Source organism: Tursiops truncatus, chromosome 8 (assembly GCF_011762595.2).
Source record: "Tursiops truncatus isolate mTurTru1 chromosome 8, mTurTru1.mat.Y, whole genome shotgun sequence".
Lineage (NCBI taxonomy): Eukaryota > Metazoa > Chordata > Mammalia > Artiodactyla > Delphinidae > Tursiops > Tursiops truncatus.
In genome coordinates, this window is record NC_047041.1 from 79215702 (window position 1) to 79239879 (window position 24178).

Here is a 24178-nt window from a genome sequence, read left to right on the forward strand (position 1 = left end):
ATCCATCCAGTCAGGGAACAGCTGGCCAGCCTTCCGTTATCAAATTTTAATTAAGGGAAAAAGTAATAAAAGGTATCCATAAATTAGACCCTGATGAGTTAAATAGAAAAGAAATCTATTGTGTAATTGGTGGCTTTAAATTTACAATGGACAGACTTGTTTTTGATTGCTATAGAACTATGACTTTTAGAAATAAGGATGTCCTAGTAAATAAATACTAACATATTCCTGATTTGGCTTCAGTAGAAAATTTAATATGTCTTTTATTACGGAAACTGGTGACTTTTTATTTAAAAAAATATGAATTTATTAATTGAGGTAACATTAGAAATACTGATAAGAAAATAGAAGAGTATAAAAATCACCCATCCACGACTTTACAATCTAGAGATAACATTTGGTATACATGCTTTCAGATTTTTTAAATTGTCTTATGCATATGTATAATTCTTTAAACCAAAAAAAGTGATTATAGTATATGGACTCTTTAAACTATTTTAAAAATAAATTGAGATCATTTTCTTTATGAATATATACAAAGATTCTTTTTTAATCACTGCCTAATACACATTTTATGCATAAAAAATTAATTTCCTTTTGCTACACATTTCAGTTATTTCAAATTTGACATTATTATAAATCATGCTACAGATGAACACCCTTGTTTATAGATATTTGCACATTTCTCTGATTATTTCCCCAGAATATATTTCTAGAATTGAATTGCCGAGTCACAGAGTATGCATATTTTTACAACTTTTTATACATCATGGCAAATTGCCTTCTCGGGTGGGGAGGATGGTATTCTTCCTACCACAACACTCTGTCTTAATAACATCAGATTTCCCCCATCCAAATACTATTTTCTGAGTTTAAGGGAATGGCTTTGATCCATGTTAGTAATATTTATCACCAATTACTTTAGGAAAAAGAAAAACTCTTACATGTAAGATTGATTCAGATATTCTGGCTCCTAGAAAATTATAAAAAGAGTCCTAGCCTCTGGATTTGGGTACACTGTGAATATGCCTAGTACAAGGGATGCTAGTACTTGGTTTCTAGGAAGAAATAGATGGAAACTCTTCTGGTCTGCTTTACCAGGGCCATGGTCATTGGCAGTATAGCAAAGAGCATAGATTCTAGAGCCTGAGTATCTGCATTTAAATGCTGGATCTATTACCCACTAGCTGTGTGACTTCAGGCAATTACTGAATTTCTCTGTACTTGTTTCTTTACCTTTAAATGGGGTAATAGTCCCTATTTAGCAGTGTTGTATGAAGATTAAATGAGTTATACAGGTAAAGCTCTTGAATAATGCCTGACACATGAAAATACTAAATAAATATTAGCCGTTATTGTTGTTGATATTATTGTTATTAAGCTGTAGCAATTATTACTGAAAGCCAAATACATAGCAGATACTCAACAGTGTTTGCGGAAAGAATAGTAAAGGAATGGTGAATGCATCTAGAGAGAGAGTTCTTGGCTAGAGACACAAACCTGGGAGCCTCCTACAGAGCAATGGTAGGTGAAGTAGGTAAGGTGACTGAAGGGTGGTCCAGCAAAGAAAGTTGAGGAATGAAGTCCTTGACTCAGGAAATACTACTCATGTCTACGATCAGAAAGAAGAAAGTAAGTTTATAAAAGACACTGAGGTGGAGCTGATGTTGGTGATGAAATAGTTGGAAAACCAGGACAGCGAACAGAGCAGCCTATTCTGGTTTGAGCAGTGGCTTTGGGTTTTAACCCTGGGAAATAAAGATGAAGAAAATAGATATGAGAGGGAATAAGGATCCCTTTGCCCCTGTCCATGACTTTAGGATTATAGGTGACCTGATATACTAGCAATAAACTCTTAAAAACCAGCAAGGAGTTAAGGTATGGTTCTTTCCAGATAATAATTGCATTTTCTATACAGCTGTACTGTCCGACATGATAACCTCTAGTCATATGTGACTACTTAAATTTTACTTGATTAAAATTAAATAAAATTTAAATTCAGTTCCTTGGCTGCACTGGCCACATTTCAAATTTTCAATAGCCACATATGGTTAGTGGCTACATATTTTACAGCACTGAATTAAACATTTTCATCATTTCAGAGAGTCCTGTTGGACAGTGCTGCCTTCTGTGATCTGAAGGAGTTAGCAGTGTGGGGATTTCAGACACCCTGGCAACAAGGAAACTGTGATTTGAGGGTACAGCACATCCTGAGCCTTATTTAATTCCTGAGATCAGTGTATCAGTCTGGTCTCTGCAGGAAACAGACACTACACACAGATTGGACAATTTGAGGAGAGTTTAATAATAGATTCCCATTGGCTGGACCAAAAAGAAAGCCAGAGGGTGAAAGAACCTGTTAATGTAATCCACTAAGGTCAGGTGTAGAAGGATGGACCACAGATCTGCAGGGTTACTTGGCAACTGTTGATAGAAATGACTTGTGTCATTTCTCCAGCACTGAGGTCTTTGACCTACTGAGGGAAGCATGCAAAGTGAATCCTTGCTCTTCTCTCTGTGTAGTCTGATCTTTTCCTTCTGTCTTCTCACAAAGAGGCTTTGGGGAGCCTTTTTTTGTGTGACATTTTTCCCACGTTAGAAACACACTGTTTAAGGTGTGCCTGGGTGGATTTTATTTTATACTTGGAGAGTCTGACATTTTTTATGTTAGTGAATTACCCATTAGTTAGGCATTAAAATACACAATACAAATCAGAACCAGGCTCGGGCATAACCTCAGATGACCGAGGCTATGGGGTGAGGGAGAGGAAGGGGAGAAAGCCCTCTTGACTATACAAGTAAATTTGAGGTATGGAGCCTTGTTTTTCTCAAGGATGAAGAAAATGTGGAATTAAGTAGGGAAACATCCGTTTCCTTTTTGATGTCTGGATACAGTCACCAGGCAGCTTTGCTTTCTGAAAGTTAGATTGGGAGAGAAGTATTATACATTTCATTATGGAACTTGGTCCCCTCACAGACAGTTTCTCACTACTGGTATTTTGATAATTATAAGTGGTTCAAGACAATTCAAGAAGAAATTCTTATTCAGCATAAGACCACCTCCGAACACCCACCCAACTAAAAATTGTGTAGCTCTTTAGTTTGTGTGTGGCAGGTATCAATATTAATATCTCATTTTGGAGATGTGGAAACTGAGACTCGGGTTAAACAGTTCAGTCTGAATCACACATTTAATTGGTACTGGGATACTCAGAGCCCTCCAATAAAAACTGGTGCTCTTCTAAACATTTTTCTGGCATATATAAAAAAGGGATATCACTTGTTTCTTGTTTTGATTAAATTTTAATTGAAGAGAAAATGTACATACATGAAACAATGAGATGGTATTCCATAAATTTAAATATACTGAGGACTCATAGTACCTTCTAAGCAAATTCATTTTCTTTCCCTCCAAACCTGTTTCTCTTTCCATATTTTCTATCTTGGTTACCACCATAATCTTTTGAATCACACAAGCTAGAAACCTGAGAGTCATCTTAAATTTTCTTCTCTTTCTCAACTCTTCCAGTCCATCCTCCAAGTCCTAAAGACTGCTAAAGATCTATCCCCTCCTCTCCAACCCCACGCCTCTGCTCTAAGTCACATATTCCTCATCTCTCACCAGAAGTGTTCCAATAGCATCTTCACTGGGCTATAGCTCAATCCCAGTCTGAGCCGTTTTCCATCCTGGTCCCTTGGAGACTTTCCTTAAAGCCACATCTGAGCATGCCATTCCAGTTGCTATAGCGGTAATTCCCAAACTCTGGCCTTTCTAGTCTTGATTACCTGATTTTAGTCATAACGGCAGATTATCTATACCCAGGGCTGATTCAGCTGATGTGAAGCAAATACGGCCACAGTGGTCATTAAATAATGAAAAATAACTCACTCTTTCTAATTTTCTTTGTTCTAAGCAATAATAACTGAAATCATAGGTTGGAATATGCATATCATATAATGTTTTTATATGAGAATCATTAAACTAAATACATAAGTACTAACTGTTTAGAAGAGTTATTAACATAACACCTAAAATCGTCTTAGGGTAAATGTTTCAGCATTCAGAAAACACAGGACTCTAAGGCTAAACTCCTTAATGTGATACCAAGATCCACTAGAATCTGACCGTATCATTCACATTCTCTCTCATTGGGTCTTACTTATTTTTTCTGTAATTATAGATAATTATGTATTCTGACAGCTAGTTTAGATCCTGGTACAAAGTAGATATTCAATAAATATTCATTGAATAAGCAAATGAAAAGAACTTGCCTGCCCTACTAGATGTTAAGCTCCCTTAAATTCGGGATCAACATGTTGGTCATCTCTCTCTCTCTCCTTTTTCTCCAGAACATTATGCATATAATGCATAATGCATATAATAAATGTTTGTTGAGGTGACGTGCCAGAAGTATGTAGATAAAATACATCACTGGCAATAAGAAAAGTAAAAGAGCAATATGAACCAGTGGTTGTAACAGAGGTGGTGTGATTTGAGATAGGTCTTGAACTAAGGGTAAAGAAAGAGGAGATAGGGAATTCCATGTGGGGGAATGAATAAAAGGTCAAGGTCGGGCAGATCATGAGTGACTTAGCTAGAGTGTGCATTTGAGAGGAGGTTTCTGTGTAGCAAAGAATTTAAAATTGCTCAAAGAGAGGTCTAGGCTTTGTCCTCAGCTTCTGGGAGGTAGTCTTGGAATGTCATGCCTAATAGGAATGTCTTTATTTGTCTGGGAGTCTTGGGTCACATTGGATAGTCTAACAAAGAAATTAAGGGTGCAGGCTTTGAGTCACATGGTACAGTCTACCTCCAAAAGTACTGGAGACTGAGATCCACCACATAGGCAATCAATCATGCCTATGCCTGATGGGCCCCCAGTAATAACTGTGGATACCAAGGCTCAGGTGAGCTTCCCTGGTTGGCAGTGCTCTGTGAGTATTGTCACATATCAGTGCCAGGGGACTAACACTGCTCGGATGCCACAGGAAGAGGACAATTTCAAGCTACATGTTTGAAAACCTCCTGGACTCAGCTCTACCCACCTATTACCTTGGCTGATTTTTAATCTGTATCCATTAGCTGTAACAAACTGTAACTGTGAATATAACTGCTCTCAGAGTGTTCTATGAGTCCTTCCAGTGAATTGTATCAATACCTGAGGCTGGTTGTGAGAACCCTCTGAGTTTGCAGTTGGTGTCAGAAATGAGGAGAGTCGTGGGCACACTCTTCCCTCTACCTTTGCAGCTGGTGAACTTTCCAACTCAGTTTAGATCTAAAATTATTTTTCTTTTTATTTATTTATTTGGTTGTGCCAGGTCTTAGTTGCAGCAGGCGGCCTCCTTAGTTTTGGCATGCAAACTCTTAGTTGTGGCATGCATGTGGGATCTAGTTCCCTGACCAGGGATCAAACCCGGGCCTCCTGCATTGGGAGCGTGGAGTCTTAACCACTGCACCACCAGGGAAGTCACCTAGATCTAAAATTATTTTTTAAAACAAAAGAGTCCATGGAACCCCATTACCTAGAGCAGATGTAGAAGCAGTTGGTGTCACTGCAGCAGGCTACAGGCTCCACATCTTGTTGCCTTGACCTTTCTCTCACTCACCTTGGTAGTCCTGAGGCCTCGGGCTATGCCCATACCCTCAGAAAACCCCCATCACTGGCTAGATGCTCTGCTAGAGGAAGGAAAAGTAATAACATCTTAACACCTACTGAATGCAGCCTTTGCGAGCTATTTCATGGCATTTCATTTAATCCTGCAGTCACCCTCTGGGTTAGGTATTTGTCCCTTTTACATGCATAGAAAATAGGCTTAGAACAATTAGGAGCTAGCCCAAGGCCACACAAGTGAGTGCAAGGCAGAGCTGGGATTAGAAAGTCAGCAGAAGTTCAGCTTGATCCTTCAGTAATAGGGAGATAACCTGGGGGGCTGAGTAGGGCAGGAATTTCACAAGAGAAGCATGGGAGGAATATGCAGTGTCAGTGTGGAGCCAATAGAGGAATGAAGATGCTGGGAGATGGTTGAAAGATGAATAGAGTCATGGCTGTGCTTCAGCCAGGCTGCTAGAGATACAGTGTGGGTACAATTTAACTTCACAGAATCCTGGCCTTTTAGGTCAACACTGGAAGAAAAAAAAAAAAAAAGAATTTCCTGGACCATTGCTCTCTGCCCCACCTCTTTAAATGTGAAGAAACATCTTTCTGTGTTTAAATTTTTTTAAAAGCTATTTCATTTTAAGTCACTCATGATTTCACCTGTCAAAGGACAAGCTTTCTCAGAACTAAGAAGAAAATGAATAAAATCTAGAGAAGATCACTAAAGAACTCTAAACCATGAAAGTGTTTCAGCGGTATCTGTGAAAAAAAATGAAAATCCTGGTGACCTCTGCCAAACTGGAGTCAAAACCAACTCACTTTGTGAGATAAAACTTCTTGACTTGAAGTATTTGACATATAGAATCATAACTGGTAAACAATATAGGGCATGAGGAAGCTGCTATGACAATATAATAGCTAGTGGGTGTGAAGCACTAACTCCTTTATGTGCCCACAATGCGTTAGCTCATGTAATACTCACACTAACCCTGTGCATGAGGCAGGTATGTTTAGACCCACCCAGCTGTTCCAGCACAACTATAATTAAATCATCATTTTGTAATTTGTTGTTTAGTGTGTATCTTCTGTTCTAGAACATAAGTTCTCTAAGGACGCAGACCTGGCCTGTCCTACTGCTCCATTCCTCAATGTTCACATGCCTTACCTATGATAAATATTCTGAGAATGCATGCTTAGTATATATTGCAGCCCCGAATTCAAACTCGGTTCTTCTGACTCTCAGGCAAAGTTGTACACAATGGGACCCAGGATAATCATTTAGGTCACTATAAACTGGCCCCTTAGCTTCTTCCCCAATGACCTTTGTTGTATCTTAGTTGCCTGACCTATCTGAACCACAGTTTCCCATCTATGAAATGAAATGCTTGGGATTAATGACTCCTGAAGTCCCATGAATCTTTGTGAAGCTATGAGTCCATGAATTTCATTAGTTGGTATTTTAGTTGAATTCATCTTTAAGAGAAGCAAAGCCTGTCATATGTGATATGGGCCATGGTGCAAATACGTTTCTTCTGATATTATGATTTTTTTTCCTCCTTCGCCAGGGGATCCAAATAAATTCAGTAAAATTAGGCATCTGTTCCCACTTTACTCGCAATAAGAAGACCTGCCTTCATGTTCTGATTCTGTGATCGCTTGATGATACTGAGCACCTTTGGCTTTCAAGCTCTCCATCTGTCATTAATAATAATAATGATAACAATAATGCATAATAGTAAGAATAAAAATAAAGTCTAATATTCTTGGAATGCCACTGCTATAACTGAATGTTTGTGGCCCCCTGAAATTCATATGTTGAAACCTAAAGCCTTATGAGGTGGTATATTGAGGTGGAGCCTTTGGGAGGCCATAAGGGCAGAGCCCTCATGAATGGGATTAGTGCCCTTATGAAGGAGACCCCAGAGAATTCTCTTGTCCCTTCTACCACATGAGGAATCAGTAAAAAGATGGCCATCTATGAACCAAGAAGTAGGCTGTCACCAGACACTGAATCTATCAGCGCCTTAGTCTTGGACCTCCCAGCCTCTAGAACTGTGAGAAATAAATTTCTGTTGTTCATAAGCCAGCTCATCTATGGTACTATGTTACAGCAGCCCGAATGGATTAAGACAGCCAGGTACTATGCCCTCACTTCATATTTTTAATTCATTTAACTTGTAAGACAATGTTATGAACCAGATACTATTATCACCACAAGTGACTATGGAAACAGAGACTCAGAAGTAACTCGCTTGGGGTCTCACATCTTAGAAGCAGTGGGAAAAGGAATTGAAGCAGACCTCTCTGACCTATAGATTTAAAGACTTTAGCCATTACATTTATAGCCTTTGAGATGAGTGAGGTGAACCAGTCCAACTTTTGGACTTTTAAGTTAATTTTGTGTTTTTAAAGTCTTTGTGAAAATCTGATGCAAGTTATAATGCGCCTTCCACAGAAAAATAAATATGATTATAATCAATATTTTGGAGGCAGTGTAAAGATTTCATAAACTTCCTAAAATGTAGCAATTGGAACTTCAGAATAAAAAAAAAAAAAAACACAACAAAAAAAAGAAAAGCCCCAAATCTGAGCTAGATTTTCTCTAAGAGCATCTTCCAGAATGGACTTTCAGAAGCCTATGAGGAAAATCCTTTTAAGAAAAGTCACAAGGGATACAATTAACCTCTTTCTCCATTAAGTGAATGGTGTACTGTATACTATGGGTTTAGTTATATTGAAGCCCCAAACCATCTCCTCGCCTGCCTGTAGGCTGGAGAATTCAGCCTGGTTGCTGATTACCACCATTGTCACGAGTTTCCACGTTTGCTCCAAGTTCTCAGATTTCTGTTTTTCAATTTTAATTTGCCCGGGACATTGCAGGAAGAGAAACCGTGGGGGCATGATTAAAAACATATGGTGTATGAGGTGGGGGAGGGGGAGCAATGAGCACAGCAGGAGGGAGGAGGATTGCTAAATTCAGTGTTTCTAATAAAGGAGAGTGGGAGAGTATTTGCTACTTTTGCTTGGGCTAAACTGTACTGTGTAATACTCCTCTCTCTTGCCCTCCAGGTCTAGCGTGGCAGGTAGAGAAGGAGGTTAGGGAACTGTGATGTTACGGTGTCTGGTGTCTGGAGATACATATGTATATATATCTCCCCCTGGAGGGCTTTCATATTATCTAATGAAATAATGACAGCCATCTCTGTCTCTGTTCTATCTCTATTGTCTCCTGTTAAACGAACAGGACAGTAATGGTTCCCAAACCTGATCTGGCATCAGAACCCCTTGAGGAGCCAGAATGTTTCCAAATACATATTCACGGGTCCACCCAAGATGCACTAAATCAGACCCGTGGGGGAGCTGCCATTTGCCTTTAAGTATATATCCCCCTTGTGTTGTCAGTTTCCTCTATCAGAATTCTTTTACAGTGTAATAAAGTCTACATGGACTCCCAGGATATTACTGCTATAAATAACTTAACACCTGTTAAAGTGGACACTTGTGGATTTGGGCTACCCAAAGTCCACTCTACCTTCTATTGATCACAGCAGCCACGTTTCCTTTTAGGAGTTTTAGGAATTGATCTCTCCCCATCATGTGCAGATTTAATTGGATTTACTCTTGCTTTCACCTGACAATGGGAAGGAAGAATGGTAAATTAGGTTAGTGTGTTCTATCTCTTAAGAATGCCTGAAGTGATAGAAAGGCATCAGAGAGAAGAAGAAGAAGAAGGAGAAGAAGGAGAAGGAGGAGAAGAAGAGGAGGAGGAGGAGGAGGGGGAGGAGGAGGAGGAGGAAGAGGGAGAAGGAGGAGAAGGAGAAGGAAAAGAAGAAGGAGAAGAAGAAGGAGAGGAAGGTGAAGAAGAGGAAGAAGAAAAAGAAGGAAAAAGAAGGATGGATGCACATGTCCTCCGGCATGAGCATGCTGGCTAGGCTGCGTGGGAGTTCCTGCCCCTGAAGTCCCCAGAGCCTCTCTGGTCCCCGTTCTTTCCTGGACTGGTTCCCTAGGACTTCTCTCAATTCTGTGAGCCACCTGAATCTTTCCAGTGAATTTCTTTTAGACTTAAGTTAGCCAGAGTCTTCTTCTGTCACTTATCCCTACTCCAGTTTTCTAATCCAACACCTTTATTTTATGTAAGAAATAACAGAGATCCACAGATCCTAAATCACTTGCCTAAGGACTCCAGGTTAATAAGTGGTGGCATTGGCCTGGAATCTGGATCTCTTGGTTTCAGGGATGAGCCGTGAGTATTGGTTTGCCTTTATCATATGGTTCCTCAGTTTTCTGCTCAACCTCGCTGTGATTTTCTAGATTCTTTTGGAAGTTAGGCCAATAGGAATAAGAAGCCCCTCTTTGTCTGCTAATGTCACATTTGGAACGACAATTGCCATCATTTCTCAAAATATTTCACAGGCCAGCAGGCCTTGCAGCCTAATTTCCTGCCTTTGGCAAATACCTATTTTAGATGTTTATAAAGAAGATGAACTCTCTCCTCCACTGGGCACCTGGCTCAATATGCCGCCCCTATGGGGAGAAGACACTTTCTTCTCACAGCCAGTGGTTGTCCCAAAGCCCCAAGGTGTAGCTATTGATTGAGCATGGTCGAGTTGAAGAGGTGGGTCAGCCATGCTATTTTCATCTTGACTTTTCCCCCCAAAGACACCACCATACACATTATGTAGAAGTATTTATACTAGTTAAGCCTGGAGATGGAGTCTGAGGTGGTTAAAGTCCGTTGGTTGAGGAGGAATTAAAAGACACAGGTCGTAGAGGCTTTAGGAAGTGCCTGAAAATAATTGTTTCCTCCTGACTGTGATCATCTCCTTCTCTGTCCATATCATTCAAAATGCTTTAATAATGGTTCTATCTATTTTAACCCATTCTTTATCATTTCACGCAGTTCTTTTCATTCATTCAGTACTTAGTAGTTCACTTACATTACATATTATTAAATTTTCCCGGTACCCTGGAAAGTAGACTCCTGTGAGCCATAGGGACACTTCTAGAGAGGTTAATAACATGTCCAAGGTATACATGCCCCGTAAATGGCAACATGAGACCAGAAACCTGGTAGCCTGGCCTTGTGCTGCTGCTGCCCCTTCTTTTACACTGAATTGCTGTCATCATGCTGGCAGTGTCTTTGGGGAGGAATAAAGGGGTGAGTATAGAAGACACAAGAGAAGGCCTCAAGTCAGATGTGAGAGTTTTCTGACTGTAAATAAATCACTTGCCATTATTCCTCCACCACTCACTAGAGATTGGGTAATTTGTTAACCAATTTATTCATCAAAACTTCTATTACTTTCTTACTGTGTACCTCCAGTTCCAAAAGGAATAAAACACAGCACTCCCCCTCCTAATTTTAAGTTCTTACGAAAGACTCTGCCTGGCCCAACTTGTCAGGTGGTTCCCTTTGAGCCAAATCAGTTGCAGACATGGTGGATTCCATTGTGAAATGTGGATTTGGGAATCTCACTCTGTGACCTGTTACTCTCTGTAATGTTGTTTGTCACATAGTTAAGGAATTGGGAAGCCAACCAAATAGATGCTTTCACATGACAAAGTATAATGTATTGTGCAGTAATATAGTGTAAGTGGGAAAGAGCTTAATTTATATCAGTTCTGCTTTTAAGGTACATGGCATGGAGATGTTGGTGATAAAATAAAGACCTTACAGAGGAGCTTGGTATTTTGTTAGGGTCTTTAGGAAGGTATGGCACAGCAATACCTGAGTCTAAAATACTTTAAAGCTATAATAGAGTAAGTAAAACTTAATAGTATGTAGGGCTTCCCTGGTGGTGCAGTGGTTAGGAATCCACCTGCCAATCCAGGGGACACGGGTTCGAGCTCTGGTCTGGGAAGATCCCACATGCCGCAGAGCAACTAAGCCCGTGTGCCACAACTACTGAGCCTGCACTCTAGAGCCCGTGAGCCACAACTACAGAACCCGTGTGCCACAACTACTGAAGCCCGTGCACCTAGAGCTCGTGCTCTGCAACAAGAGAAGCCACCACAATGAGAAGCCCGTTCACTGCAACAAAGAGTAGCCCCTGCTCGCTACAACTAGAGAAAGCCCATGCACAGCAACGAAGACCCAACGCAGCCAAAAATAAAAATAAATAAATAAATTTATTTTTAAAATTTAGGGGCTTCCCTGGTGGCGCAGTGGTTGAAAGTCCGCCTGCCGATGCAGGGGACACGGGTTTGTGCCCCGGTCCGGGAAGATCCCACATGCCACGGAGCGGCTGGGCTCGTGAGCCATGGCCGCTGAGCCTGCGTGTCCGGAGCCTGTGCTCCGCAACAGGAGAGGCCACAACAGTGAGAGGCCCGCGTACCACAAAAAAAAAAAAATTAATAGCATGCAAGCAAGTCACCTAAGTACTTTCAATTCTGAACAGAATTCTCTGGAGGAAATGCACCCTATAAATCTCATAAAAATAAATGAAAAATAATGTTGGTCATCATAAACTAAGTGGGAGAGTATATTGTGTACCCAGGAGAGAGAATCTTTTTTTTCCTCCTCCTAGCTCTGTTATGGAAAGTGTTAAGACATATTATCAGCCAGGCTCTTGATTTGGAAATGATCCATAAGCCATGAAACATTAGTGGGAGTGAGTATATTGGTGTTATGACCATTCTGGGATATTAAAATGCCACTGACATCCATAACTACCAATGTATAAAAATAACAAATGCTAATGAAATGACCCAAGTGCTGAGAGCATGAAGTTTGGCCCTTGTCAATGTTTCGCTTCATGAAATATAGGCCATTCTGCTTCCCCTGCTTACATTAGACTGTCCAGGAGAATATGCACTTCATTATTCCACTGCTATCCATCAAAACTTTTGTACCCAAAAAGTATTAGGGGGAAACAGTGCCTTCTCTTTTTCCTTTTTTTTGCAGGTTGGAGAGTTTGTTGAATAATGGAGTTAAGATTTTGGAATGCGGAAGTGATTATTTGGGCCCAGGTAATCTGATTATACTGTTTGTGTTTATCAGTGAATATTATTTGCTATAGACTGCATGCTTGTGTTTCTCCGAAGTTCATACGTTGAAAACCTAATTCCCAATGAGATGGTATTAGGGTGTGAGGCCTTTGGAAGGTGATTAAGTTTAGGAGGTCATGAGGACTGAGCTTCCAGGATGGGATTAATGTCCTTATTAGAAGAGAAAGAGATGAGAGTTTGCTATCTTGGCCTTGTGAGGGTACTGTGAAAAGGCAGCTGTCGACAAGCCAGAAAGCAGGCCCTCCCCAGGCTATAGATCTGCAGATCTTAGAATTTATCTTGGATTTCCCATCCTCCAGAATGGTGAGAGATAAATGTTTCTGGTTTAAGCCTCCCAGTCTATGGTATTTTTGTTACAGCAGCTCAAGTTAATACAAGTCTTCCCTGACCAAGCCTCAATATCACACTCTTTGTAATAAGGTGCAAGTTTGGCATTTACACTAAAAAATGCTAGGTGACTATAGTTGAGAGTCATGTACTGAGGATTACAAATTTATATGAATTTCAAATTTTGGATAACACTTGATCAGAGTGGTAAAGGAAAATGGCATTCTTTGGGTGGTTTATCAAATGTCTACTGAATATCTACTGTATACAGAGCATTGATTCAGATACTAAGAATTGTCTGGAATAGATGCTAAGGACTTACAAGATAATGTTCTCATTCACACAGAAGAGGAAACGCATATATTAAATGATGTGAGGTCAGTTAGGGAAGAATGCACCAGTGCCTGATAATATCATCCAAATACAAACAATCTCTCATGCTAACAAAAAGCAGTGTTGGACTTCCCTGGTGGTCCAGTGGTTAAGAATCAACCTTCCAATGCAGGGGACGTGGATTCACTCTCTGGTCAGGGAACTGAGATCCTACATGGTGCGGGGCAACTGAGCCGGTGGGCCGCAACTACTGAGCCTGTGCGCTCTGGAGCCCACACCCCAGAACTAGAGAGAAGCCCGCACGCTGCAATGAAAGATCCCACATGCCTCGACTAAGACTCAACACAGCCGAATACATTTTTTAAAAAAGAAAAATTTATGTGACCAAGTGTTAAGGTGACCAAGACCAACAGATTCATAAGCAAAAATCATGAATAGATAATTCACAAAAGTGAAATATTGCTCATTTACAAAGATGAGAGGTTGCTCATTTTCACTAGTAATCAAGGGAGTGCAAATGAAACCAACAACACTGATATACTAGTCCCCTCTATCAACTTGGCAACTTCTCTTTTTCCCTGTAAAGACAATTCTTCATGCAGGGAAGGCTGCACAGCCCATCGGGGAGTTACTTGGCAAGATGTAACAAGCATCTTCAAATATTCACACCCTTTGCCTCTGGTAATTCCAATTCTGGGAACCTCTCTGCTAAAGAAATAGCTAATTCTAAATAACAAAAAAGCCTTTTCAGGTGAACAGCAGTGTCTTTTTTAATGGTGGAAAATGGAAAACAATGTAAATTCCTGAATTTGGGAAACAATTAAGTAAATTATGGTAAATTGACTTAAGTGCTAACATTTATCATTTAGACTTTGCCAGATTCTGTTCTAGACACTTTTGGTGTCTTAATGCATTTAATTTTCATGGAAACTTTGTTACTATTCCAATTTTACAGATGAGACTGAGGCATAGAGAGGATAAATAACTTGTCCAAGGTCACCCAAGTAGCATATGGCAAAGAAGAGATTCAAATTTAGGTGGCCCTAGACTGATAGGCTATTCTACAGATATTTAATAATAAGTTTATACAGCATATATAATACTGACAATTCTTATGAAAGTATTAAAATAGCCCAATACATTGTGAGACAATAGCCTAATTCAAAGCTATTTTCAAAACCAACCATATATAGAGTGTATGTAATAAATAGAGATATATATTCTGAATTTTGCTGGCTTTTAAGGCCTTCCTTTTGATTCCATAGCATTCTTCTATTTCCTGCTCCTTCATTACATGACTCTTCCTCTAATATCTAGGTTGTTTTTCTGTCCCCCTCCCTGCCCATGTATATTATGTAAATTATAAATGACTTCACGCTCACATAGGTTATCCCCGACTCTCACTCTTCTGTAGATATTTTTTCAACGCCCGGTGTCAGTTCTACCTCCTTCAAGATCTATCGAAGATTGTTCCAGCTCATGCTGACCACTCAGTTCTCTGATAGCCATTGCACTGACCCCTCACAATTTCCTACTCTATCCCATGCTGTCTCACTTACTCATCCCTTCATGTGTATCTGTGTGTTCTCTGAACTGGCCTGTGTGCACCTTGAGGATAGGTGTTACTTTGTATGTCCCTTATCTCTCCAACAACTCTTATCAGAAGATTGAGTATAAAAAAGGCCTCAATACACCCTGATTCACTGAAACAAGTTTTAACAAATCATTTTTTAAAAGACTCATTTTTCATACTGCTTTAAAATAGAGGAAATTTGTTTAAACAAACAGGGCTTTATTTCAAACACTTAAGAATTACAGAGAAGTCAGACTTCAACACTTTATAATAGAATATTCCAATTGGAAAAAAATTTGAAGGTCCTACAATTCAACTCCTAATTTGACCAATAAGGAAAATGAGACCCAGTGAAATGCAGCACTTGGCCCAAGTTCTACAGGAGTGGAATTAGGACTAGAATCCAGGTCTAACACTTCCCAGGTAGGAGCTGCGATGGACCAGGTGACACTGCACAGTTCCCAACCACATTTAGATGACTCCTCTCCTTCCCTTGGGTTCCATCCCATACTTCTCCAGTTCTCTCTTTTTTTTTTTTTCCTAGTCCAAAACATGGACCTTGCATCCAGGTCATTCTCAAAATGCAGAGGTCCTGAAACAACCTCCTTCCCTGCTGAGGAAGAGGAGAGAAAGCGTTTCCTGAATGTCTTTCTTTTTCCTGACCCCTTCAGCTCCGCCTAATTTTCTGCACCCTGGCACAGACTGCCCCGCATGTCTGTGGAGAGACAACCCCTGCCATATTCTGCATTCAAAAGTTTTGGGTTTTATTAGAAAGAGCTATAACATTTGACCACCTTACATAAAGACCTCTGACATGCAACCACATGGCCAACTGAAAGCCTTTGAACCCATAATTTGACACTTGTTTTTATTTTTAAGAATTCATTCATCTTCATTAGGTATCCTACTCTTCACTCAGGTCAGTGATGGCATTTCCTGACCCCACCATCTTTATTGGAAACAATATTATTTCTTTTCTCTGATCACTTGGATGAATGAGTATACACACTCACAAGAGCATGGTTCCCAAATGATGTTTATTATGTAACATATGTTGGAAAATTACTGCTGTGGTCACCAAGGTGTGCTGGCCAGGAGTTCCTCCCTGTGGGCGCCGCCTACTGAACTACCACAGCCAGAGCTGCTGCCCCTGGTAGCTCATGTTACTTCCATCTCAGGACAGTTTGCTCTGAGAAGTGATTAAATGTGACTTTTCATGCTTCCCTGAAGCCTGCTAACGGAACCTCGCATGATGATGCAGAAGGCAGCCTGCATTGCAACACGCTGTAATCTGGCTGGAATTAAATGAGCTTAAATAACAAATGCTCAGATCGTGGTTACTAATTAAGAGTGATGCCAGAATGTCTCTAAGTTTTACATATGTTCCTCGTTTGGCTGAAATTTTGACAATGAGTAATGCAACACAAACTTGGTCACCTGACCTCCAGGCAACCCTGCTAGTTGGCTGGGAGCTGAGATCCCAGTGAAAACCTTGAGACTATAAATCAGACTGGTCCTAAAGACGATGGCATTGACCAGGATAGCTAGTCTAGGAATGAGGGTATGTGTGTGTGTGTGTGTGTGTGTGTGTGTGTGTGTGTGTGTGTGAGAGAGAGAGAGAGAGAAAGAGAGAGAGAGAGAGAGAGAGAGAGAGGCAGACAGGGTATGCTTTACCTTGCAATGAGATCAGAACAGATGCCAAGGTCTGACACTAGGAGAGGTATAAATTATCAGTAAAAGCCTTCATCTACTAGCAGCTAAATGCATTTATGTGTGTCTTGAAACTATGTTGTACCCAGGAAACAAGGAAAGACTGAACCCAAAGATAAACCTCATGTACTATGTGGCCACCCCTCTCCAGCAACCTTGGAAGATGTTCCTTATGGCAGGACCACGAAGTGTATAGTTTCAAGCACAGAGCCAGCCCCTGCAGCACAATCAAAGTTCATTACTGGTGGAAGGAGTTCCCTCACCAACTTCTCCACGTTTCTCCCCCTTCGGCTTTGCTCATCACTGTTCTTGTTCTTCATTCTTTGTTCTAAACCTTGGCCCTGCTTCCTGGTATGGGCTGATTCCAGGCGAATAACAGACTTCTTTTACCTGGTCTTGGGACATTGTTCTGGGATTGACCTCAGCACATGGTCAGCCCTGGGACATGATCTAGTCTCGCGAGACTCACCTTTTCTTTGCCAGTTCTCGCTGCACGACAGTCCCCCGTCCTCCAATCGTATCCTTAATATTAAGACAAAGTTTCAATTGCGATTAATCCTTTTTTTCCTTTAGAGTTAAAATAGTTCTTGTGTCTCTGTCTTACTGCCTCTGATATCTGTATTACCTGCCTCATCCCATAGGACCCTTCCCTTCAGAGGACTTTTCAGAGACTCTGTCATCATAGTTTGATGACAAAGAGCATAGACTTTCATCAGACAAACCTATGTTCTAACTTTGGGCTTTTTCCACTGGGACAGATGACATTTTCTGAGTCACAGTTTCTCCTCTGTAAAATGTAGATAATAATACTTACCGCACAAAGTTATTGTGAAGATTAAAGGAAATAAGGTACAAACTCCATTTAGCATGGGACTGGTACAAAACACAGTCAGATATAGTAACTAATAATATTCATTAACATTTCTCTCCTTCTCCAGTTACTTTCCTTATGATCTTAATTTTTGATATAAGTCAATAGTATTGGGTGGTAGTAATCAGAGATGAATGTTCCAAATTAGTGGATTGTTGAATACCAAACATGCCTTGGAGATATTGAGAGTTTGGTTCCAGACCACCACAATAAAGCAAATATCGCACTAAAGTGAATCACATGAAGTTTTTGGTTTCCTAGTGCATATAAAAATTGTTTACACTATACTGTAGTCTATTAAGTGTGTAATAGCATTATGTCTAAAAACACAGTGTACCTACCATAATTAAAATACTTTGTTGCTAAAATATTCTAACCATCATCTGAGCCTTCAATGAGTCATAATCTTTTTGCTGGTGAAGGGTTTGAAATATGGTGACAATTACCAAAATGTGACAGAGAGACACGGAGTGAGCAAATGCGGTTTGACCAACATTGAAGAAGATCTGTATATCTTCTTTGGAGAAACGTCTATTTAGGTGTTGCTCAAATACTTGCTCAATGCAGAGTTGCCACAAACCTTCAAGTTGTAAAAACAAATTTAATATCTGCAAAACCCAATAAAGCAAAGCACAATGAAATGAAGTATGCTTGTCCTCTAAAACTTCTTCAGGACTATACGTCAATTGGGCTATAGTTCTAATCATCCAAAATTCAGATCTTTGATAAAAAATTAAAACATCTCTAATCAGTCTTCTTCCCTCACGTTGGACTAGTCAGTACAGAGTCTTTCTCATGTGACCAGAATAAGGAGAGTGTGACAACTTTGACAAAAAGTAAATACTACTATTGGGTTGGGGCATTGGGAATTCCAAGACCAAACAGCAACTTGAGTTACTGTAGAGTATGTAGGACAGATGTGAAGTCCAGCAATATAATTTCCCTCTGCACTAAACCTGCTGAACCATAGAAGACAGCTTTAACTAAAAAGAAAATCTAGCGAGATCTCCTGCAGGGAGTTGTGTTATATGAATAGAGTGAGATTTAATTTTAGTCTGCAGATATGAGCTCTGTAACACAGCACCACTGTCACCTGCAGGCCCCGCCTTTTGTCAGTATGCCTCCACTTCTTCGTAACCCTAGCAGGTTGGCATCAGAGTCTTGCATTTCACTGTATTAAATATTTACCAACAACCTATTGGCCATATGTCATTGGAGCATGTGTGGTGACAGACTCACTACTTGGCACCTTTTCAGGTGGATTCTGTGAGATCTGCAGGGTTCTGTAGGCTCACAGATCCTTTTTAATAGCCAAGTCTTTTGTCCTTTTCAGTCCTCCTGTTCGCTGAGCTGGTATCAATATCATATGCAGGGTTCTGAGGGAGTGAACTTGTCCCGTCATCCTTTCTTCTATATTCTTTCTTCCTGGGGTGCCATGAATGATATCAGTATTCCTTTCTCATTGCTTATTTATTTTACAGTATTTGTTTTTTCTATTGTACAGGTGCTGACTCATTTTCCTTTAGAAAATGAAATTATTCTGTTGAATTCTGCTTGCGATGTTTATTTACCAATGAGTTCTGCTTTCTTCTATGCTGTTTTAAGGAAAACACACCTGAAACGATAAACTTTGTATTTAGACTCGTTAGGTTTTCAAATTGAAACCCATTCCATGGAGAAAGTGGAGCAGTTTATGACATTAAGCTCCGCTTGAAAACTGTTTTGCAATGAATTGCATGTCCGGTTAGAATTGATTGAGGAAACAGATATTCTCCATTCTAATAGCTCAGAGCCACTTAACATATATTTCCTGAGGGTCTACTATGTGCCTCTCCCTTGCTAAGCATGGAGCTAAATAGATCAATCAGATAGTTTCTGCTCAAGTGTTATGGGGCTGGTCCATCAATTTTTGGAAACTGGTAGCTTCTCTCTTACACCTTGACTTATGTGAAATGATACAACTTTTACGTTTTTTAAGAAACTTACATAAAGCAAACATACTGGTGAAAGTGTATAAACTTATGGCTTTATCAGTTGTGTATGGTCAACGTGAGTTTTCATTCATCCAGTCTTTTTACAATCTATAATTTTTGTAGATTTACAGTAATAAATCTACATTTGAGTTTTTCACTTCTTATTGGTATATAAGATATTATTGACTTTTGATTCTGCAGGCAACCTGGACATTGTGTCTTGTTCCATGGAGTGGGAGAAAAATGAGAATTTTTTTAACATCTTTATTAGAGTATAATTGCTTAACAATGGTGCATTAGTTTCTGCTTTATAACAAAGTGAAACAGCTATACATAAACATATATTCCCATATCTCCTCCCTCTTGTGTCTCCCTCCCACCCTCCCTATCCCACCCCTCTAGGTGGTCACAAAGCACTGAGCTGATCTCCCTGTGCTATGTGCCACTATGTTCCCACTAGCTATCTATTTTACATTTGGTAGTGTATATATGTCCATGCCGCTCTCTCACTTCGTCCCAGCTTCCCCTTACCCTTCCCTGTGTCCTCAGGCCCCTTCTCTACATCTACGTCTTTATTCTTGTCCTGCCCCTAGGTTCTTCAGAACCACTTTTTTTTTTTTTAGATTCCATATATATGTGTTAGCATATGGTATTTGTTTTTCTCTTTCTGACTTACTTCACTCTGTATGACAGACTCTAGGTCCATCCACCTCACTACAAATAACTCAATTTCGTTTCTTTCTATGGTTTAGTAATATTCCATTGTATATATGTGCCACATCTTCTTTATCCATTCATCTGTTGATGGACGCTTAGGTTGCTTCCATGTCCTGGCTATTGTAAATAGAGCTGCAATGAACATTGTGGTACATGACTCTTTTTGAATTATGTTTTTTTTCAGGGTATATGTCCAGCAGTGGGATTGCTGGGTCATATGGTAGTTCTATTTTTCATTTTTTAAGGAACCTCCATACTGTTCTCCATAGTGGCTGTATCAATTTACATTCCCAGCAACAGTGCAAGAGGGTTCCCTATTCCTCACACACTCTCCAGAATTTATTGTTTGTACATTTTCTGATGATGGCCATTCTGACTGGTGTGAGGTGATAACTCATTGTAGTTTTGATGTGCATTTCTCTAATGATTAGTGATGTTGAGCATCCTTTCATGTGTTTGTTGGCAATCTGTATATCATCTTTGGAGAAATGTTGATTTAGGTCTTCTGCCCATTTTTGAATTGAGTTTTTTGTTTTTTTGATATTGAGCTGCATTAGTTGCTTGTAAATTTTGGAGATTAATCTTTTGTCAGTTACTTCATTTGCAAATATTTTCTCCCATTCTGAGGGTTGTCTTTTCATCTTGTTTATTGTTTCCTTTGCTGTGCAAAAGTTTTAAGTTTCTTTAGGTCCCATTTGTTTCTTTTTGTTTTTATTTCCATTTCTCTAGGAGGTGGGTCAAAAAGGATCTTGCTGTGATTTATGTCATAGAGTGTTCTGCCTATGTTTTCCTCTAAGAGTTTGATGGTGTCTGCCCTTACATTTAGGTCTTGAATCCATTTTGAGTTTATTTTTGTGTATGGTGTCAGGGAGTGTTCTAATTTCATTCTTTTACATGTAGCTGTCCAGTTTTCCCAGCACCACTTATTGAAGAGGCTGTCCTTTCTCCATTGTATATTCTTGCCTCCTTTATCAAAAATAAGGTGACCATATGTGCGTGGGTGTATCTCTGGGCTTTCTATCCTGTTCCATTGATCTATATTTCTGTTTTTGTGCCTGTACCATACTGTCTTGATTACTGTAGCTTTGTAGTATAGTCTGAAGTCAGGGAGCCTGATTCCTCCAGCTCTGTTTTTCTTTCTCAGGATTGCTTTGGCTATTCGGGGTCTTTTGTGTTTCCATATGAAAAATGAGAATCTTGATCTGAATTAAAGCTTATTAAGTGATCAATCTCCTCAGTTGATGCTGTTTTACATGTCTCATGTGAAATGAAAACATATCATTAGTTCAGAGTTTCAGTTTATTCTGAATTTGAACATCAAAGCACGGATAGCCCTAGAGAGTTAGATTTGGACCAGATTTCAGCCATGACCTCAATATCTATAGTGCTTTCCTCCACAGTCCAGTACCATATCTATACTTAATACTGTTAAGTAATTGTGTTTTAAGAACATTAAAATCTCAATAATGCAGGTGATAATAGATGATGATAAATAAAATGAGAAAATGATTTATTGACCATAGACAATCACAATTATTTAATAATTTAATGTATCAGTATGTGTTGTACATAATATAAGGCACTGGTTTTATCTACCAGCCTAAAGCAGGCAAAGATAGAGAACAACATATGTTTAAATATTAATAAAACAGTATGCACTGGTTGTATTATGTGTGGTACTTTATGTTGTAATCAGTTTCAGTTTACTGTGTGATTCCCCATGCATAATATTTAAGTGCTTATGAAATGAGGTGTTCTGGTTATTGCAGATGTAACATTATTGGAGAGAGCTCAGACTTCAGAATTAGATGCTAAAGTTGCTGCTCCTGGTTTTATTACTTAACTTTCACATATTAAATTTCATTATTTTGTTATGATCAAGATTAAGAAATTGTCCAGATATTGATGATTTCAAAACAACTGGTCAATCACAAGAAATAACACTAGTAGCTGACATTTTATGTTGTGTTTACTAAGTACCCAGTGCTTTCTAAGTATCCTATGTGTATTTACTCACAACACTGCTAGGCAGGTACTATTATTTCTCCATTTTAAGTTGAGGAACCTAAGGCACAAACGTAATAACTTAATTGCGTACAGCTTCTGGCATGTGTGAGAAGAATTCAGATTCCTGTTCCTTCCTTTGTGTACTTGATTCTCTTAGGCATGTATCACTGATACCTTAATTTGGTTAATTCAACAATATTTACCTAGCTTGCTCTGGTTGGGGTGTAATGCTTCATATTGGTGACAGCAGGCACACACACAATCAGTGACCACAAGAGATCGTAGCTCAGAGAAAGAGAAAGACGGGCAAGCAGATAATCACACCTTGGGGCTATGATGGGGTGTTAAGGAGCATATCGCAGGAGAATATAACCTTGGTACTAGCCATGCAAAACATGGGACGTGCATGTGTGTGTACGCCAGTATGTACGTGGTGAGTAAGAATGTGGTGAAGGTTGGTAGAAGAAGAGGGAGAGAGCAAGAACATGCCAGACCGAAGAAACAGTATTGTAACGCCACCTGTGAGGCAATGAACATTATACACTGCATGGTCAAGGACGAATTGAACAATTGAGAGGAGAAATGAGCCTGGAGAGGTCAACAGCAGACAAATCACAAAGAACTTTATTTCAAACCATGTTAAGGAGTTTGGATTTTATCTTAAAGGTAACCCCCTACCCAATTCTACCATGTCCCTGGTATTTATTACTAATCAACTATGACAATGAACTTCAGAAGCCTTCTCAACACAGCTCTCTAGGTAGCCAATAAAAATGAATTGGAATTGGCAATGATGTTGAATTTATAAATGTTATTTTTCTCAATGTGATCTTAAAAACATTATTTTATTTCATCCCTATTTTACAGATGAGGAAATTGGGATCCACTGAATGAGAAAGATTACATTTCTTCCATTTAGACCTGAGCTAAGAAAAAAGTATCCCTGCTTATTTTCCCAAGATGACAACTCTAAGTCCTTGAGTCCATCTGTCCTTGGCAGGGGTCAAGCTTCATAGTTCCAGCCATGTGGGAAATACCAAGTCAGACTCCATTCTAGTCTCTGTCCACTGCAGACTTGAACACTTTTTTTTTTTTTTTTTACAACAGCTAATGGTTAGGCTATTTTCCTTTTCAGTTTCTAAACACAAAAGTGTTCATTCCACTTCCTCTTATCTTGGATAAGCGATCTTGTTGTCTCCAGTTGAGCTCAGATCCTTAAGGAGCTGAATTTGTTTGTAACTGGCTATGGGGGTTGGGTAACACATCTATTTTATAGATTTTCCCCCTTTTCCCTTACATGCAACAGCTGATTATGCTCCTCTTCTTGGACAATAGAACTTGAATGCCTCTAAAGAGCTTCAAAACACAAAAAGTTTATCTGCAGGCGTGCCCCGGTGTCATGCGCTCTCCCATAAATGACGAGAAATGTGTGAAAATAAGATCAAGTTAAAGCTACACAGATGAAGAAAATAAGGCTCAGATGTTGAACGAATCCCCACAGTCACAGAGCTAGGAAAGGCATGGTCAGGGTTTGAATGTTTGTCCTAGTGATTCACACCCTGTGTTCTAGCCCTTATACCAGGTGGCTGTTGGGATACAACTATTATCCCTGAGCAATAGGATGCCGGTTTTCAGTCATGATTGTTATGGTATTGTGGGAGGTGGCATGGACTTGAGCCAGGCTCTGTGGCCAGACTGGCTTGAATTTGAATCCTAGCCTTGCTATTTATAAGCAGGGTGACCTCAGGCAAGTTGCTTAACCTCTTAAATTCAGTTTCCTTACCTGTATAATGTTAATCATGCTTATCTGACTGGGTTGTTGGGAGAGTTGCCTTCGATTGATGGTTTTCAAACTTGAGCGTTCACAGAATCACCTTGAAGACTTGTTAAAACACAGAGTGCCGACCCCATTCCAGAGTTTTTGATTCTTCTGGTCAGAAATGGGGCCTGAGAATTTGCATTTCTTACAAGTTCCCAGGAGGTGTTGACACTGCTGGTCCAGGGATCACACTTTGAGAACACTTGCATTAGATAGTGTTTATACAGTGTCTGATTTAGTGAGTAG